We start from the raw sequence: 16,319 nt of genomic DNA, 5'->3' as shown, positions 1-16,319 counted from the left end.
CAGAGTCCCACACATTTACTACCATATCAGTGAAGAATGTCGTCTTTCTGAGCCTGCTACGTTCCGGGTCATAGCACGTGATCAGTTGTAGGATGGTGTAGTACATGTTTCACACCAAGCTGTCTGGTACTCAAAAGTGAGGGTGTGATCAGGTTCTGTATGGATTATGACAGTTCAGATGACTGAACTTCAGACATATTATTGGCCACTAGCAGTGCTTACCCATATGAAAGCACATGGATACCTTGCTCGTGGACATACTCAGGCTGATCCTCAGGCTATTTTAATCATAAGCAGTTGTAAGAAATTCTTGCTATGGTGTGAGGAGCAGATGGAGAAGACTCAGAGGAAGTTGTATGGAGACCCTTCCAGTTCTCCAATCAATTGCTTATATAGAGAAATTCAGTGGGAGTTGGTGATGGGTTTTCCTCATTGCCCCAGTCACACTAACCATGAAGGGGGGTGACTTGGGTAGTGGTGGTATGAGTGTGGCGCACACACACAACTACCTGGAAAGGAAATCGCTAACACCACAAAATGAAGTGTCTTTTTCCATCTGATGATAGGTGCTCATTGTTTAGAAATTGTAGAGAATCGTCTGAGTCAAATCATGAAGGTTATGAACAGAACTTTGCTTTGAGTGTTAAACCCCTCGTGGCTGCCTTTAACCAATGTGCAACCTGGTGAAATCCACCTGACATGTGCTACATGGTGAAGGCTGCACAGGAGGGAGAAACCTAGCAACCCACCTAACATTCCTACATGGGAAGCAGTTCTGAAATTCCTGTGAACTACTTCAGCAGGAGCCAGAATGCTTATAAGAACATCTGGCAAATGACACTGCATGATTCTGATAAGAGGCAGTGCTTCCTACTGGTATATTGCAGAAGCCACAATGCTTATAAGAATATCTGGGAAATTGCACTGTATGATTCTGATAGGTGGTGGCGCTTCCTACTGGTATATTGCAGAAGCCAGGATGCTTATAAGAACATCTGGCAAATGACACTGCATGATTCTGACAGGAGGTGGTGCTTCCTACTGGTACATTGCAGAAGCCAAGATGCTTATAAGAACATCTGGCAAATGACACTGCATGAATTTGATAGGAGGTGGTGCTTCCTACTGGTATATTGCAGAAGCCAAGATGCTTATAAGAACATCTGGCAAATGACACTGTATGATTCTTATAGACAGTGGTGCTTCCTACTGTATATTGCAGAAGCCAGGATGCTTATAACAATATCTGGCAAATGACACTGCATGATTCTGATAAGAGGCCGTGCTTCCTACTGGTATATTTTAGAAGCTAGGATGCTTATAAGAACATCTGGCAAATTATACTGCATGATTCTAATAGGAGGCGGCACTTCCTACTGGTATATTCCCTTTACTGGCATGGTTAAAATATAATAGAAATTATTTCATAAACGGTGTGAACATTCTGACAGATCGAGGCTTAGTTTTTACATGTATTATAGCTGCACTATAAATAGCAGAGAAGCAATATATCTATGTATTATTCATAGCGCACTTCAACCACTTCTAAATTAAAAAAACAGAGCATAAAAGATTGCCGTGATGCAGCCAAATGTGCTCTGCCAGAGGGAAAAGCTGGCAGACAAGGATGATTCTGCGACGCCTGTCCTTGGCCTGATGACCCTCAATGCTCTCCCGCTGCGCTCATAATTTCCTATGCTGGAACGGGGGGTAACGGCCCGGTAGCCCAAGTTATATGCCCGCGCGAAGCGGGCACTACCGTCGCAACACTCAGGCAAGCGGGAGGGTGGTTGGGAAGCAGTCAAAAAAATAAAAAACAGGATGATGCTGCCGGACGGGGGGGGGGGGGGGGCAGACGTCGGGTCCCAGGGAATGCAGACTGAGATAAGAGGTTTCAGCACACGATACCCGGAACCTGATTGTTTTCCCCATCGCCCCAGATGCTAATAACAGTATAGGTCCTATATGTCCGTCCCGAGCTTTTTGGAATCCTTCTCAGATGCCCTGTGCATTCAGCACTCTTTCCATTAAAAATGCATTCCGACATAACTCTGGAGCCTCCCCACCTGACTTCCAAGCCTCTCCTGCCTAATTCCTGATCCCCCTGACATGACTCCTGAGAATCCCAGAATGACAACTGAGCCTCCACCATCTGACCCCTGAGCCTCCACCATCTGACCCCTGAGCCTCCACCATCTGACCCCTGAGCCTCCACCATCTGACTCCTGAGCCTCCCCACCTGACTCCTGAGCCTCCCCTCCTGACTCATGAGCCTCCCCACCTGACTCATGAGCCTCCCCTCCTGACTCATGAGCCTCCCCACCTGACTCATGAGCCTCCCCTCCTGACTCCTGAGCCTCCCCTCCTGACTCCTGAGTCTCCCCTCCTGACTCATGAGCCTCCCCTCCTGACTCCTGAGCCTCCCCTCCTGACTCCTGAGCCTCCCCTCCTGACTCCTGAGCCTCCCCTCCTGACTCCTGAGCCTCCCCTCCTGACTCCTGAGCCTCCCCTCCTGACTCCTGAGCCTCCACCACCTGACTCCTGAGCCTCCCCTTCTGACTCCTGAGCCTCCTCAGCCTCACTCCTGAGCCTCCCCTCCTGACTCCTGAGCCTCCACCATCTGACTCCTGAGCCTCCCCTCCTGACTCCTGAGCCTCCCCTCCTGACTCCTGAGCCTCCCCTCCTGACTCCTGAGCCTCCCCTCCTGACTCCTGAGCCTCCCCTCCTGACTCCTGAGCCTCCCCTCCTGACTCCTGAGCCTCCCCTCCTGACTCCTGAGCCTCCACCATCTGACTCATGAGCCTCCCCACCTGACTCATGAGCCTCCCCTCCTGACTCCTGAGCCTCCACAATCTGACTCCTGAGCCTCCCCTCCTGACTCCTGAGCCTCCCCTCCTGACTCCTGAGCCTCCCCTCCTGACTCCTGAGCCTCCCCTCCTGACTCCTGAGCCTCCCCTCCTGACTCCTGAGCCTCCACAATCTGACTCCTGAGCCTCCCCTCCTGACTCCTGAGCCTCCCCTCCTGACTCCTGAGCCTCCCCTCCTGACTCCTGAGCCTCCCCTCCTGACTCCTGAGCCTCCCCTCCTGACTCCTGAGCCTCCCCACCTGACTCCTGAGCCTCCCCTCCTGACTCCTGAGCCTCCCCTCCTGACTCCTGAGCCTCCCCACCTGACTCCTGAGCCTCCCCTCCTGACTCCTGAGCCTCCCCTCCTGACTCCTGAGCCTCCCCACCTGACTCCTGAGCCTCCCCTCCTGACTCCTGAGCCTCCCCTCCTGACTCCTGAGCCTCCCCTCCTGACTCCTGAGCCTCCCCTCCTGACTCCTGAGCCTCCCCTCCTGACTCCTGAGCCTCCCCTGCTGACTCATGAGCCTCCCCTCCTGACTCCTGAGCCTCCCCTCCTGACTCATCAGCCTCCCCTCCTGACTCCTGAGCCTCCCCTCCTGACTCCTGAGCCTCCCCACCTGACTCATGAGCCTCCTCACCTGACTCCTGAGCGTCCCCTCCTGACTCCTGAGCCTCCCCTCCTGACTCCTGAGTCTCCCCTCCTGACTCATGAGCCTCCCCACCTGACTCCTGAGCCTCCCCTCCTGACTCCTGAATCTCTCCACCTGACTCCTGAGCCTCCCCTCCTGACTCCTGAGCCTCCTCAGCCTCACTCCTGAGCCTCCCACCTGACTCCTGAGCCTCCCACCTGACTCCTGAGCCTCCCCTCCTGACTCCTGAGCCTCCCCTCCTGACTCCTGAGCCTCCTCAGCCTCACTCCTGAGCCTCCCCACCTGACTCCTGAGCGTCCCCTCCTGACTCCTGAGCCTCTCCACCTGACTCCTGAGCCTCCCCTCCTGACTCCCGAGCCTCCCCTCCTGACTCATGAGCCTCCCCTCCTGACTCATCAGCCTCCCCTCCTGACTCCTGAGCCTCCCCTCCTGACTCATCAGCCTCCCCTCCTGACTCCTGAGCCTCCCCACCTGACTCCTGAGCCTCCCCTCCTGACTCCTGAGCCTCCCCACCTGACTCATGAGCCTCCCCTCCTGACTCCTGAGCCTCCCCTCCTGACTCCTGAGCCTCCCCTCCTGACTCCTGAGCCTCCCCACCTGACTCCTGAGCCTCCCCACCTGACTCCTGAGCCTCCCCTCCTGACTCCTGAGCCTCCCCTCCTGACTCCTGAGCCTCCCCTCCTGACTCCTGAGCCTCCCCTCCTGACTCCTGAGCCTCCCCTCCTGACTCCTGAGCCTCCCCTCCTGACTCATGAGCCTCCCCTCCTGACTCATCAGCCTCCCCTCCTGACTCCTGAGCCTCCCCTCCTGACTCATCAGCCTCCCCTCCTGACTCCTGAGCCTCCCCACCTGACTCCTGAGCCTCCCCTCCTGCCTCCTGAGCCTCCCCTCCTGACTCCTGAGCCTCCCCTCCTGACTCCTGAGCCTCCCCTCCTGACTCCTGAGCCTCCCCTCCTGACTCCTGAGCCTCCCCTCCTGACTCCTGAGCCTCCCCTCCTGACTCCTGAGCCTCCCCTCCTGACTCCTGAGCCTCCTCTCCTGACTCCTGAGCCTCCCCACCTGACTCCTGAGCCTACCCTCCTGACTCCTGAGCCTCCCCTCCTGACTCCTGAGCCTCCCCTCCTGACTCCTGAGCCTCCCCTCCTGACTCCTGAGCCTCCCCTCCTGACTCCTGAGCCTCCCCTCCTGACTCCTGAGCCTCCCCTCCTGACTCCTGAGCCTCCCCACCTCACTCCTGAGCCTCCCCTCCTGACTCCTGAGTCTCCCCTCCTGACTCATGAGCCTCCCCTCCTGACTCATCAGCCTCCCCTCCTGACTCCTGAGCCTCCCCTCCTGACTCATCAGCCTCCCCTCCTGACTCCTGAGCCTCCCCACCTGACTCCTGAGCCTCCCCTCCTGCCTCCTGAGCCTCCCCTCCTGACTCCTGAGCCTCCCCTCCTGACTCCTGAGCCTCCCCTCCTGACTCCTGAGCCTCCCCTCCTGACTCCTGAGCCTCCCCTCCTGACTCCTGAGCCTCCCCTCCTGACTCCTGAGCCTCCCCTCCTGACTCCTGAGCCTCCTCTCCTGACTCCTGAGCCTCCCCACCTGACTCCTGAGCCTCCCCTCCTGACTCCTGAGCCTCCCCTCCTGACTCCTGAGCCTCCCCTCCTGACTCCTGAGCCTCCCCTCCTGACTCCTGAGCCTCCCCTCCTGACTCCTGAGCCTCCCCTCCTGACTCCTGAGCGTCCCCTCCTGACTCCTGAGCCTCCCCACCTGACTCCTGAGCCTCCCCTCCTGACTCCTGAGCCTCCCCACCTGACTCCTGAGCCTACCCTCCTGACTCCTGAGCCTCCCCTCCTGACTCCTGAGCCTCCCCTCCTGACTCCTGAGCCTCCCCACCTGACTCCTGAGCCTCCCCTCCTGACTCCTGAGCCTCCCCTCCTGACTCCTGAGCGTCCCCTCCTGACTCCTGAGCCTCCCCTCCTGACTCCTGAGCCTCCCCACCTGACTCCTGAGCCTCCCCTCCTGACTCCTGAGCCTCCCCTCCTGACTCCTGAGCCTCCCCACCTCACTCCTGAGCCTCCCCTCCTGACTCCTGAGCCTCCCCTCCTGACTCCTGAGCCTCCCACCTGACTCCTGAGCCTCCCCTCCTGACTCCTGAGCCTCCCCTCCTGACTCCTGAGCCTCCCCTCCTGACTCCTGAGCCTCCCCTCCTGACTCCTGAGCCTCCCCTCCTGACTCCTGAGCCTCCCCTCCTGACTCCTGAGCCTCCACCACCTGACTCCTGAGCCTCCCCTCCTGACTCCTGAGCCTCCACCATCTGACTCCTGAGCGTCCCCTCCTGACTCCTGAGCCTCCCCTCCTGACTCCTGAGCCTCCCCTCCTGACTCATCAGCCTCCCCTCCTGACTCCTGAGCCTCCCCTCCTGACTCCTGAGCCTCCACCACCTGACTCCTGAGCCTCCCCTCCTGACTCCTGAGCCTCCTCAGCCTCACTCCTGAGCCTCCCCTCCTGACTCCTGAGCCTCCTCAGCCTCACTCCTGAGCCTCCCCTCCTGACTCCTGAGCGTCCCCTCCTGACTCCTGAATCTCTCCACCTGACTCCTGAGCCTCCCCTCCTGACTCCTGAGCCTCCCACCTGACTCCTGAGCCTCCCCTCCTGACTCCTGAGCCTCCCCTCCTGACTCCTGAGCCTCCCCTCCTGACTCCTGAGCCTCCCCTCCTGACTCCTGAGCCTCCCCTCCTGACTCATGAGCCTCCACCATCTGACTCATGAGCCTCCCCACCTGACTCATGAGCCTCCCCACCTGACTCCTGAGCCTCCCCACCTGACTCCTGAGCCTCCCCTCCTGACTCCTGAGCGTCCCCTCCTGACTCCTGAGTCTCCTCAGCCTCACTGCTGAGCCTCCCCTCCTGACTCCTGAGCCTCCCCACCTGACTCCTGAGCCTCCCCTCCTGACTCCTGAGCCTCCCCTCCTGACTCATGAGTCTCCTCAGCCTCACTCCTGAGCCTCCCCTCCTGACTCCTGAGCCTCCCCTCCTGACTCCTGAGCCTACCCGACCTGATTCCTGAGCCTCCTCAGCCTCACTCCTGAGCCGCCGTGCATGACTACTGAGCCTCCCTGCGTGGCTCCTTCTCCTCTCTGCTTGACTCCTGAGCTCCCTGTCTGGCTCAGTATCCTCCCCCACCTGACTCATGTGTTTAACTGTAGTTGAAGTCGCTTCCTTTAAAAAAATAAAAATAAAATAATTCTAACAGCTTAAATCCCTCCCCATCATAGTGTTCATTCTTAACATGCTGTAAGGCATCACATCATGTCAATGATACATTTGTCATTCTATTCTATACTGATTTTTTTTATATATACGTGTTTAATGCCTCAATTCTACTCCAACAACGCGTCTTTCTCAAATATCATACATTTAAATGTCCATCGACAACCGTTGACCATCTCATGATAAAAGTGCAGAGGACAGTCTCTCCCTCAAGGCACACCACCGTCAAGAGCAACTCACTCTACAAAGTAAATAAAAGCACATTTAACTTTAGGGCAGTTTATATCTTCTACAACCCATTTAATAGTACCCCACCTTGCCTCCTAGTTGTTATGGTCGGCCCAACATGAACCGAGGTCTCTCATAATCGCAGCATTGCCGCTTACACGCCATTGGCCAATCAGCTTGCGAGTCCTATATCCTTGCCATTAAAACATGCTAACAGCAATGTCCATCCCACATTATCTCTTTGGGTCATGGGACCTTACAAGTCGTGAGAGTCAACGTGGTCCTTCTTTTGTGTTTTTGGAGCTGAAGGGGACTGTTGTCCCCTGTGTAGTCCTTTGTTGCTTTCGATCGCCCCCATGCTGGTCAAACAACACAGCTCTGCAGTGAACGTCTGATGAGCCAAAGATTGCAGACCCCGTCTTTAGGTAGTGAGGGAAGTTCTCATGCTGCCCCTCCGTCCAACCGTTACCCATCACACTCCCTAGTCCCATGAAATTCCCTGGTCGTCGCTGTGTAAGGAGCGCAATCACTCACCCTGCCAGTGGTCACTTACACCACTGTCAAGACTGCGCTAGAAAACCATTTCATTCCACAGTCGAATGTCGACTATGAACGATTTTTGTTCTGCAGAGAGAAGCAAAGGGAGGAAGAATCCCTCGATCAATTCTGTGCCAGACTGAGGCTGATGGCCAGCACAAGTCGCTGGGACAACGAGGAGTTGATGATAAGAAACCAGGTCCTCCAGGGCTGCAGCTCAGGTAAATTGCAGATACTAGATAGTGGCCGCACGTACGAGCTGGCAGAATCCAGAGGAGCGAGCATGGACGCTGCGGTTAGGCCAAGCACGCGGGAAGAAGCTTTTGCCATGAACAAACGGACCAAGCTGAAGGATAAGTGGGTCCCGAAGACAACTGAGAACCGACATCTTGCAGCACCCGGATCACTCTGCCAAGACTGCGGATATGACCTGCCACATCTAGAGGAATGTCCTGCTAAAACAAGATCCTGTGGACGGTGCAATGGACTGGGGCACTATGCCTGCATGTGCCGCGCCCCCGCTCCTGTGCCTACACAGAGAGGCCCCGCGAGAGCACGGGGCAGCGGTTTCAGAAGGCAGCGCAGCATCGCAGCTCTCGAACAAGAGATACAGAGGTTGCAGCTTGCAGAGGAAGAGGAGGAGGAGGACGAAGAAGAAGTATTTTTCATTTTGAACATTGCCTCAGGAAGCAAACGGAAGAGACAACCCAAGTGTGTGGTGAACATATTGGGCGTGCCGACGCAGATCCTCATCGACACCGGAGCATCTGTATGCGTGCTGGCGGAGGAACACTATCAAAGACTCCCAGGCCCCCCGGCACTGGACAAATCCATGGCGAAGATATTCACTTTTGGAGGAGACACCCCGTTGCCACTCAAGGGAGTGTTCGTGTCACCGGTATCGAGAGGGGAGAACACCATCAAGGCAAGGTTCTTTGTCACGGACGTTAGCCCTCACTCGCTACTCAGCTGCGCTGCATCGGAGGCCCTCAATTTGGTTCATTTTGCATATGGAGTCTACCAGATTGACATCGAAACGCTGCTGGACAAGTTCTCAGGCATCTTCGAGGGAATAGGGAAGCTGAAAGCACCCCCATTGCGCCTACATATCGATGAGTCCATCAGACCGACAGCCCTTAAGCACCGAAGGATACCATTCCACCTCAGGGAGAAGGTGGAGGAAGAACTCCGATCACTCGTTAACATGGACATTATTGAGAGAGTGGAGGGGCCGACACCCTGGGTGTCACCGATTGTGGTGGCTCCCAAACCGAAACAGCCCTTTGCGGTGAGAATTTGCGTAGACATGCGCCTTCCAAACGCAGCAATCAAGAGGAGAGGCACGTTACTCCAACTCTAGATGACATCATCGGAGAGCTACAAGGGGCAAGAGTATTTTCAAAACTGGACCTACGGGCGGGCTACCACCAGCTTGAGCTGCACCCGGACTCCATATTCATAACGACCTTCACGACGCATGACGGCCTATACCAATTTAAACGCCTGAGCTTCGGAGTTTCGTCGGCTGCCGAAGTATTTCAGAACACCATCAGGGGGGCGTTGGCAGGCCTAAAAGGTGTATTGAACATGAGCGACGACATCTTAGTATTCGCGGATTCGGAAAGGGAGCACATGAAGAGACTGGAGAGCACGCTCCAGAGACTGAAGAACTTAGGGCTCACCCTACACCGACAAAAGTGCAAATTTTTCAAAGATCGCATTGGTTTCTTCGGCTTCATCTTTCACGCGGCCGGTGTGTCACCTGACCCGGCCAAAGTCAAGGACATTAAGGAAGCCGCCCCCCCACAGTCCCCCACGGAAGTAAGGAGTTTCCTGGGGATGGTAACCTACTGCGGGCGTTTCATCAAAGGGCTGGCGTCGCTGGCAAGACCGCTCAGGGTGCTAACAAGGAACGACGCAGTGTGGAAATGGGGTGCCAGTGAACAGGAAGCATTTCAGGCCCTGAAGAACGCCCTGTCCGATGGGGACACCATGGCATACTTCAACCCCAAGGTGGAATCGGAGGTGGTGGTCGATGCGAGTCCGGTGGGAGTAGGGGCTGTGCTGCTGCAGCCCGATGAACGCGGGGACATGCGTCCCATCGCCTACGCAAGTAAGGCCCTTTCAAACACGGAAAGTAAATACTCGCAGATCGAACGGGAGGCGTTGGCCATCCTGTGGGGCTGTCGCCATTTCCGCTTATACATCTTGGGCAAACCCGTTGTGGTGGTGACCGACCACAAGCCGCTACTGCCCATACTTGCAGGCGTGTCATCCAAGCCGCCCCCCAGGATCGAAAGGTGGATGCTGGCCCTGATGGAGTATGGTGTGCGACTAATTTATCGACCAGGAACAAACAACCCGGCCGACTATTTGTCGCGCCACCCCAACAAGGAAAACACCGTCACTGACATCGGGGCGAACAAATGCCATGGGCTGCTGTGTCAAGTGGTGGAAGGGTCCCTTCCAATGGCACTCTCAAGAATTTCAATAGCGACGGAGTCCTCCAACGACGAGGTTTTTAGCATCATCAAAACCGCAGTGAGGAGCGGTGATTGGAGGGAAGTGCTGCGCAACAACTCGCGCCGACAAGAGGAGGCCCAGAGAGACCTCCAGGCACTCTGGAAAGTGAGAGATGAGCTCTCCGTCTCAGACGATGGGCTAATACTTAGAGGGCGACAAATCGTCATTCCACGGGCACTGAGGACAAGGGTGCTCCAACTGGCCCATATTGGTCATCAGGGGGTCGTCAAAACGAAGGCACGGGTAAGACCCAAAGTCTGGTTCCCGGATTTGGAGGGGAGAGTGGAGAGCTTCGTGAGGAGGTGTGTGGCTTGCCAGGCGGCGACCCCAGGAGACAGAGCCCCACCGATAAGATCGATGGAGCGCAGTAACAAGCCATGGGGGACTGTTCACGTGGACTTCGGTTCGACTGGTCGTGGCATGTACTTTCTGGTAGCAGTCGACCAATGGTCCAGATACCCCGAGGTGGCAGTGGTGGAGTCAACGGCAACAGAGTTTGCGACGAAGGCGTTGGACAAAATGTTCGCCACACACGGATTCCCGGACCTACTGTGCTCAGACAACGGGCCGCCGTTCACAGGCAGCCAGTTCGCAACCTACCTCCGAGAAAGGGGGATCCAGCATCGCAGAGTGTCCCCACTCTGGCCGCGAGCCAACGGTGAGGCCGAAAGAATGATGCGGACCCTCAACAAGGTTCTAAGAATTTCCGCCAGTGGCGGTGAAGACCTGGAGAGAAAACTAGTGGAATTTCTACGAGAATATTGCACGACGCCCCACCAGTCCACAAGAGTGGCTCCCGCCGAAGCACTGTTCGGACGATGCCCGAGGGGAATGCTACCGGAAGAGGAGGGCCGTCTGCCAGGAATGATCAATAACGAGGGAGTCCAGGAAGAACGGGCCAGGCGTAACAACAAAGAAAGTGAACGGAGGGGTCTGCAGGAAAAGGAGGTGCGAGTAGGGGACCCGGTGCTGGTCAGAAACCGGCACCCCGAAGGGAAGCTGTCCCTACCATTTGAGCCGCGCCCGTGGAAGGTAACGCATGTGAAAGGCACGATGGTGACGGCGGCCTGCGACCGAGGAACAGTCACGCGCAACCGATCCTTCTTCAAAAGACTCGAGGTGCCCGCTGAGAACGGGGCTCCGGAGGAATCCGTGAGTCGGGAGGAGCCACCTGGAGATCAGGAGGGTGAGCAAGCCAGGGCCTCCACAGACTCTGAACTGGGGTGTGCCACTCCGCCCACCACCTCGCCAAGGTACCCGGTCCGCCGTGACCGGAGGCTACCGGGGCATCTAAAGGATTACGTCCTGGACTCAGGTGACTGAGCCGAGAATGTGAGGTGAGACTTAAAGATGGCAATGCGACCGCCCATATGGTCACAAGTTGTGCAGGGGTGTGCCCACCCCGAAGGTTTACACTGTTTTGGTTAAAGTTAAAAAGGGATGTGACGTCCCAGTTTATGGTAGCGCGCATGCGCGGGCCTCGTTGTGACCCACGCATGCGCCGTAGGAATAAACTGCGTCCGTGCGGCAGTTGCCGCCGGGACGCGCAGCAAGCAACATCACGTCCCGTGTCCTCATTGCATGAATGCGTGTGCGTGTGCCTGCAAGGGCCGTGGGGCCACACGCGTCTTTCCAGAAAAGAAAGGAAGAGAGGGACCGAAAAATGGGCGGAGAGAAAGAACTCCAGAGAGAGAGAGAGAGAGAGAGAGAGGGAGCAACACAGAGAGACTTTGGGAGATGATGAGAGAGAGAGAGAAAGATAGAGCGAAACAAAGAGTTTGAGGAGGGAGAGGGGGTGAACCAGAGGGAGAGAGGCAGAGCGAGTGAGAAAGATTCTCATATGGGGATAGAGGGGGGCAGATAGCTTGTGATAGAGAAAGAGACAGGGAGAGACAGACAGAGGGTGAGAGAACTGTCTAGGCCGGCGAAGGGAGAGTTGGAGCAGTAGAGGGGGTGGGAATGAGGGATAACAAGACAGGAGAGGCAGGAAGAAGAAGTGCACCCCCCCCCGCGCTTCTCTGGGCATGAGTGGTACAGCCGCCCCAGAGCAGCATGGGGCCTGGTACAGTGAATAACATGGCATATGGCATCACCAGGAGCGCCTCTGCCACCATCCCACTCGCTCCCCTTAGCGCCGCCATATTTATTATTTAAGCGGAATTCACACCTTCTCAAACCAACAGAACTCAACGTTACCCTCTGATGTTTGCCCTCACACAACCACACAAACCCACACACAGCTGCTGCTTTAGAGGCGTTAGACCCATGTCCACCCCGAAGCTCCAGCCTGGTGTACACCGCGCCCTGACCCCAGCTGGCATTAGGCCTAGGCTCTGGAGGTAAACATGTCCCTCTGCGGGAGGGTAAGGGGGCAGGGACTGTGCGATAGTAATGTGGGGATTACAGTCATGGGACCTCTGTCCCAGCCCCCATGTCCGTGTGACCGAACTACGAACTGCTTCTTGTCTCAGTCACTCACAGACTTCCCTGCCAACACTGCCCTCTGCCCACCACGTCCCGATTCCACCCTCTCTCCCAGTTTCTCACTCTTTCATAAGGTGCTGTTAGGTCTGGAAAAGATCCGGGCCACGCTAATGTTGGGACTGGTGAGACTCGGGGCTAGCTGTAGCCTTTTGGATGAATCCCCTGAGCTCAACCAAAATACCAGGGGCTATAGCCTCCTCAGCCCCCAACCCCTAGCCACGCCTCATTAATGGCCAAGTTAGACAATGCCAGTGGGCCCGTGGCACAGCTCAGCCCAGCCTTTTTACACACCATACAGGCTCACCATATACTTGCCTGGCGACCGGCTTTACAGCGAATCCCAATGGACTCCGCCTGCTTTTTACTCCTGTAGCATGACGGCAGACTCTATAGGAAGGAAAGGCCCCACGAATCTCATTGGATGTGGCTGGAGACTCTGGCATAATCCCATCTCAAAGTAGGGGTAAGAGTCCGATCCATCGTTACACTCTGCCACCCAGCTCGGTGGGCAGGAACGTGCCCCTCTGCCCGTCGATGACTTTCTAAGACAGTATGTACCAGGGCAAGAATACGCCAGCAAGGAGAAGGAAGAGTAAGGATCCAGGTTAACTGGTATATTATGCCGGGTTGCCTTATAATTCATTTGCAGAGGTTTATTATCATATGTGTCCTTACTCCTATTAAAGGAGAATTGCATGTTGTTGTTTAATATGTTTCTATACAGATATATGTATTGGTGGATGGGTGTATCATGTGATTTTCATTTCAAGGCATACCAACTATTATGTTTGCTATTGAAAGAGAATGCGGGGTGACGGATCTCATGTTGGTGCAATACTACAGATGGGGGCGGAAGAATACCGTCCATGTGGATTGGCTGATTAGCAAACTCTGGGACTGGAAATCCTCAGCTTGGATCCCGGCATCTCCATTTGTGATCTTGGGTAAAACATGGCCCTGACTTTGACTTGTTAACTACCAACTTCACTTTGCGCTGTAGGAAAAGTTTTGCCGAAAATATGAGTTAAGCGAATATAGTGTGTTTCCATCTATAAAAACATGTCCATCAATTATATGGTGGATAACACAGCTGAAGTGGATGTGAGTATATTCATGGTGATATTACGTGTGAGCCATGGGTTCATCAAAGACAAATCAATTTAATATAGTTATCACCCTGCCCCCATTCCCCCCCACCCTGTGACAAGAGGGTGATAGCTATTCACACCCCAGGGCTCTGTCCTGGGTGCACATAGTTTTAATATTTTTTGTTGTGATTGGGAGATGGGCTCTGTGTGTATTATGCAAACCCAATCTCCCCTAAAAGAAAAGCAGGGCTTTAAGTGGGCCGGGGACTGCTGGGCTGGGCCCCTGCAGACTCCGAAATCTTGTTTTGAGGGGGGACCCTGCCGGGCCCACTAATCTCCCCTGGCAGCCCCAGCCACTACAGAAAAAGGCTTTTTTTCTATAGCCTGAAGCTCTCGCACAAGAGCTTCATGCTTCAGAAAAAAATGACTTCCAGCACCGCACCTGCGAGGCATCCCTTTAATCAAGTGATGCACGTGGGCCGGCGCCTCCATTATGGAGAAAACCTGAGGCCACTGGAAGCAGAGGCCTTGCTTTCTGAATACTGAAGCTCCCGCGGATTTGCACGAGTTTCTTTATTCATGAAAACGGCCTCTGCTTCCAGTGGCCTCACCCTTTCAGCCTTAATGGTGACACTGCCCCGCCCCAGCTGGTGAGGGCCAGCCCCACCATTAAGGCTGAATAGGCGAGGCGCTATCCCCTGCCAGGCAAGCCAATAGAAAATAAATGCTGAGATCAGCACCCTCTCCCGCAGGGGGAGAGGGTGCTGCTGATCTCTACAAAAGGCTGCCTGGCAGGGGTGCCAGTAGCCCATTGAGCCGGGGCTCCACCGGGGCGGCGGGGGGGGTCTAACGGGCCAGCAGGACCCCCGCCGTTAGGCCACGCCCCCTTGATGAGCCCCGGCTCATTTTGTAGTGCCACTTAAGGCGCAGAAGGAAAGTAAAAACAAGATGCGCAGTCCGACGTAGAAAGGAGGGAGGATGGACACTGGACCCTGCCCTGCAGGTAAGTGGGGGAGAATAGGGTGTGGGGGTTGGGGTGAGGGCAGGCAGGGTGAAGGGGAAGAACTGGCAGGATCGGTGCCAGAGCACCCCAAGAAAAGATGTTGGAAAACGGGGAAGAGGCTTGGGTGGCTGGCGAACTGTAGACTGGCCACTGGAAGTTCTCGCCTATGTTTCTAGCCAAATGACCATTTCCCGGTTGCAAATACACTATCATAATAATAATAATTTAGCATTTAAATAGCGCTATGAACCCTCAGGCATCTGAGCGCTGCGTATTATTACCCACGGTGTGTGGTGCTCATTTATCGACTTCGGAAGGATGAAAGGCTGAGTTTGGTCCTTCCGGGATTCGAACCTGCGTCGGCAGGCTCTGCACAGATGTCGCTGTGCTATCGGACCGGCTATATTCCAAAGTTTCACACCCAGCTGGATTCGCCTCGAGTAGCATGTACACACTGAAAGAACAGGTTCACCAAACACAGTGCTCCCTAATATCCTGGGGATGCAAAGCGTTTGCTCCACACATCACACATTCCCAGATTCCAACTTGGGCCCTCCAACAGCCGTCCAGCACACTACAGCACACCTATTCAGAGGACTACAAACATTCAACCACAGCACTGCATTCCCCAAGGGGCTGCAGCGACTACCACTTCCAGCATGCACCTTGCTCAAGACAGCCTGCATCACCTACAAGGGAACCACAGCCAAGACACCACTCTTCTTGGACGGGAACACACCATCCTTGGACACCAGTGCACCGCCAGAGCCCACAATCGTTGCAGGTGGGAAACACAGACATGCAAGAGGGGAAACAGGGAAGAGGGATTTCCCTGCTATGCACCCTGTCTCTGGAAGAAGATACCAACTCAGATAAGACTGGCCTCCTCTAGCCAACACTCCAAGGACCGGAAGACTCTACTCTCCAAAGAACATCGCACCAGTCACTGATCGTGCCACTCACCCATAGCTCGGCCCCTCTGAAGGACCCCCGTCACCTGCTCCTCCGATCTCCCCCAGCTCCGCTGCTGCCACACAATCTTATACGAACTCCCACAGAGCATTCTCCGAGCACAGAACTCCCGCAGTTCCAGATAATCCCATGCATACATGGGTGCATGACCCCAGAAGGTTCTGGAAACAGACCTTACTATGCCTTTCGGGAAAACTTGCTCAAAAGAGTGGTTTAAAGCCCCAGGGTCAGGCCTCCAGCACTCACGTGCCTGAGAGAAGACACGCACATCACGAGATTGAAGCATTCACTCGTCAAACACACCAGCAACACATGCAAGACCTCTGCAAGCCCACTACCTCTCACCCCCCCCCACCCGGCACCCTACACACCAGTGAGGCTATTTTGTCACCTTTGTCTTAATTCTGCAATTGGCCGACTTCCTCACTTTGTCCCCTTCCCCATGGCGCTTTGAAACAGCCTGACACCGCTCTCATGCGATGTACAAAAGCCTACTGAAGTATGTGACCTCATGCAATCTCCTTTCATTTTCCTCAAGGGCTTTAAGTGGGCTGGGTCCCTGGCAGTGCTACCCAGCCACACTTAAAGCCATGTCAGTGTGCACCCCCAATTAAAGCACATACCTCTAGGGTGTGACCGTCCACGCCCTCCAGAACTGATAGATGTTGTGGAGGACAAGGGCTTCATTTCCTCTGCAGTACAACTTGGCTTAAAGGTTACACCAGGCAGGGCAC

The 16,319-nt window shown here is 55.4% G+C and overlaps 1 protein-coding gene across 4 annotated transcripts in view; it reads right to left on the bottom strand.

Annotated features, from left to right (window-relative positions):
* The window catches only part of NLGN3 (neuroligin 3), a 1,023,628-nt gene that overhangs the window by 706,400 nt on the left and 300,909 nt on the right, over window positions 1–16,319 (bottom strand). The window lies entirely within an intron of this gene.

This window comes from Ambystoma mexicanum, chromosome 5p (assembly GCF_040938575.1).
Source record: "Ambystoma mexicanum isolate Mex_15411 chromosome 5p, UKY_AmexF1_1, whole genome shotgun sequence".
Taxonomy (NCBI): domain Eukaryota; kingdom Metazoa; phylum Chordata; class Amphibia; order Caudata; family Ambystomatidae; genus Ambystoma; species Ambystoma mexicanum.
Note: the sequence above shows the minus strand (reverse complement) of the source record. Positions and strands in the feature narration are given on the sequence as shown.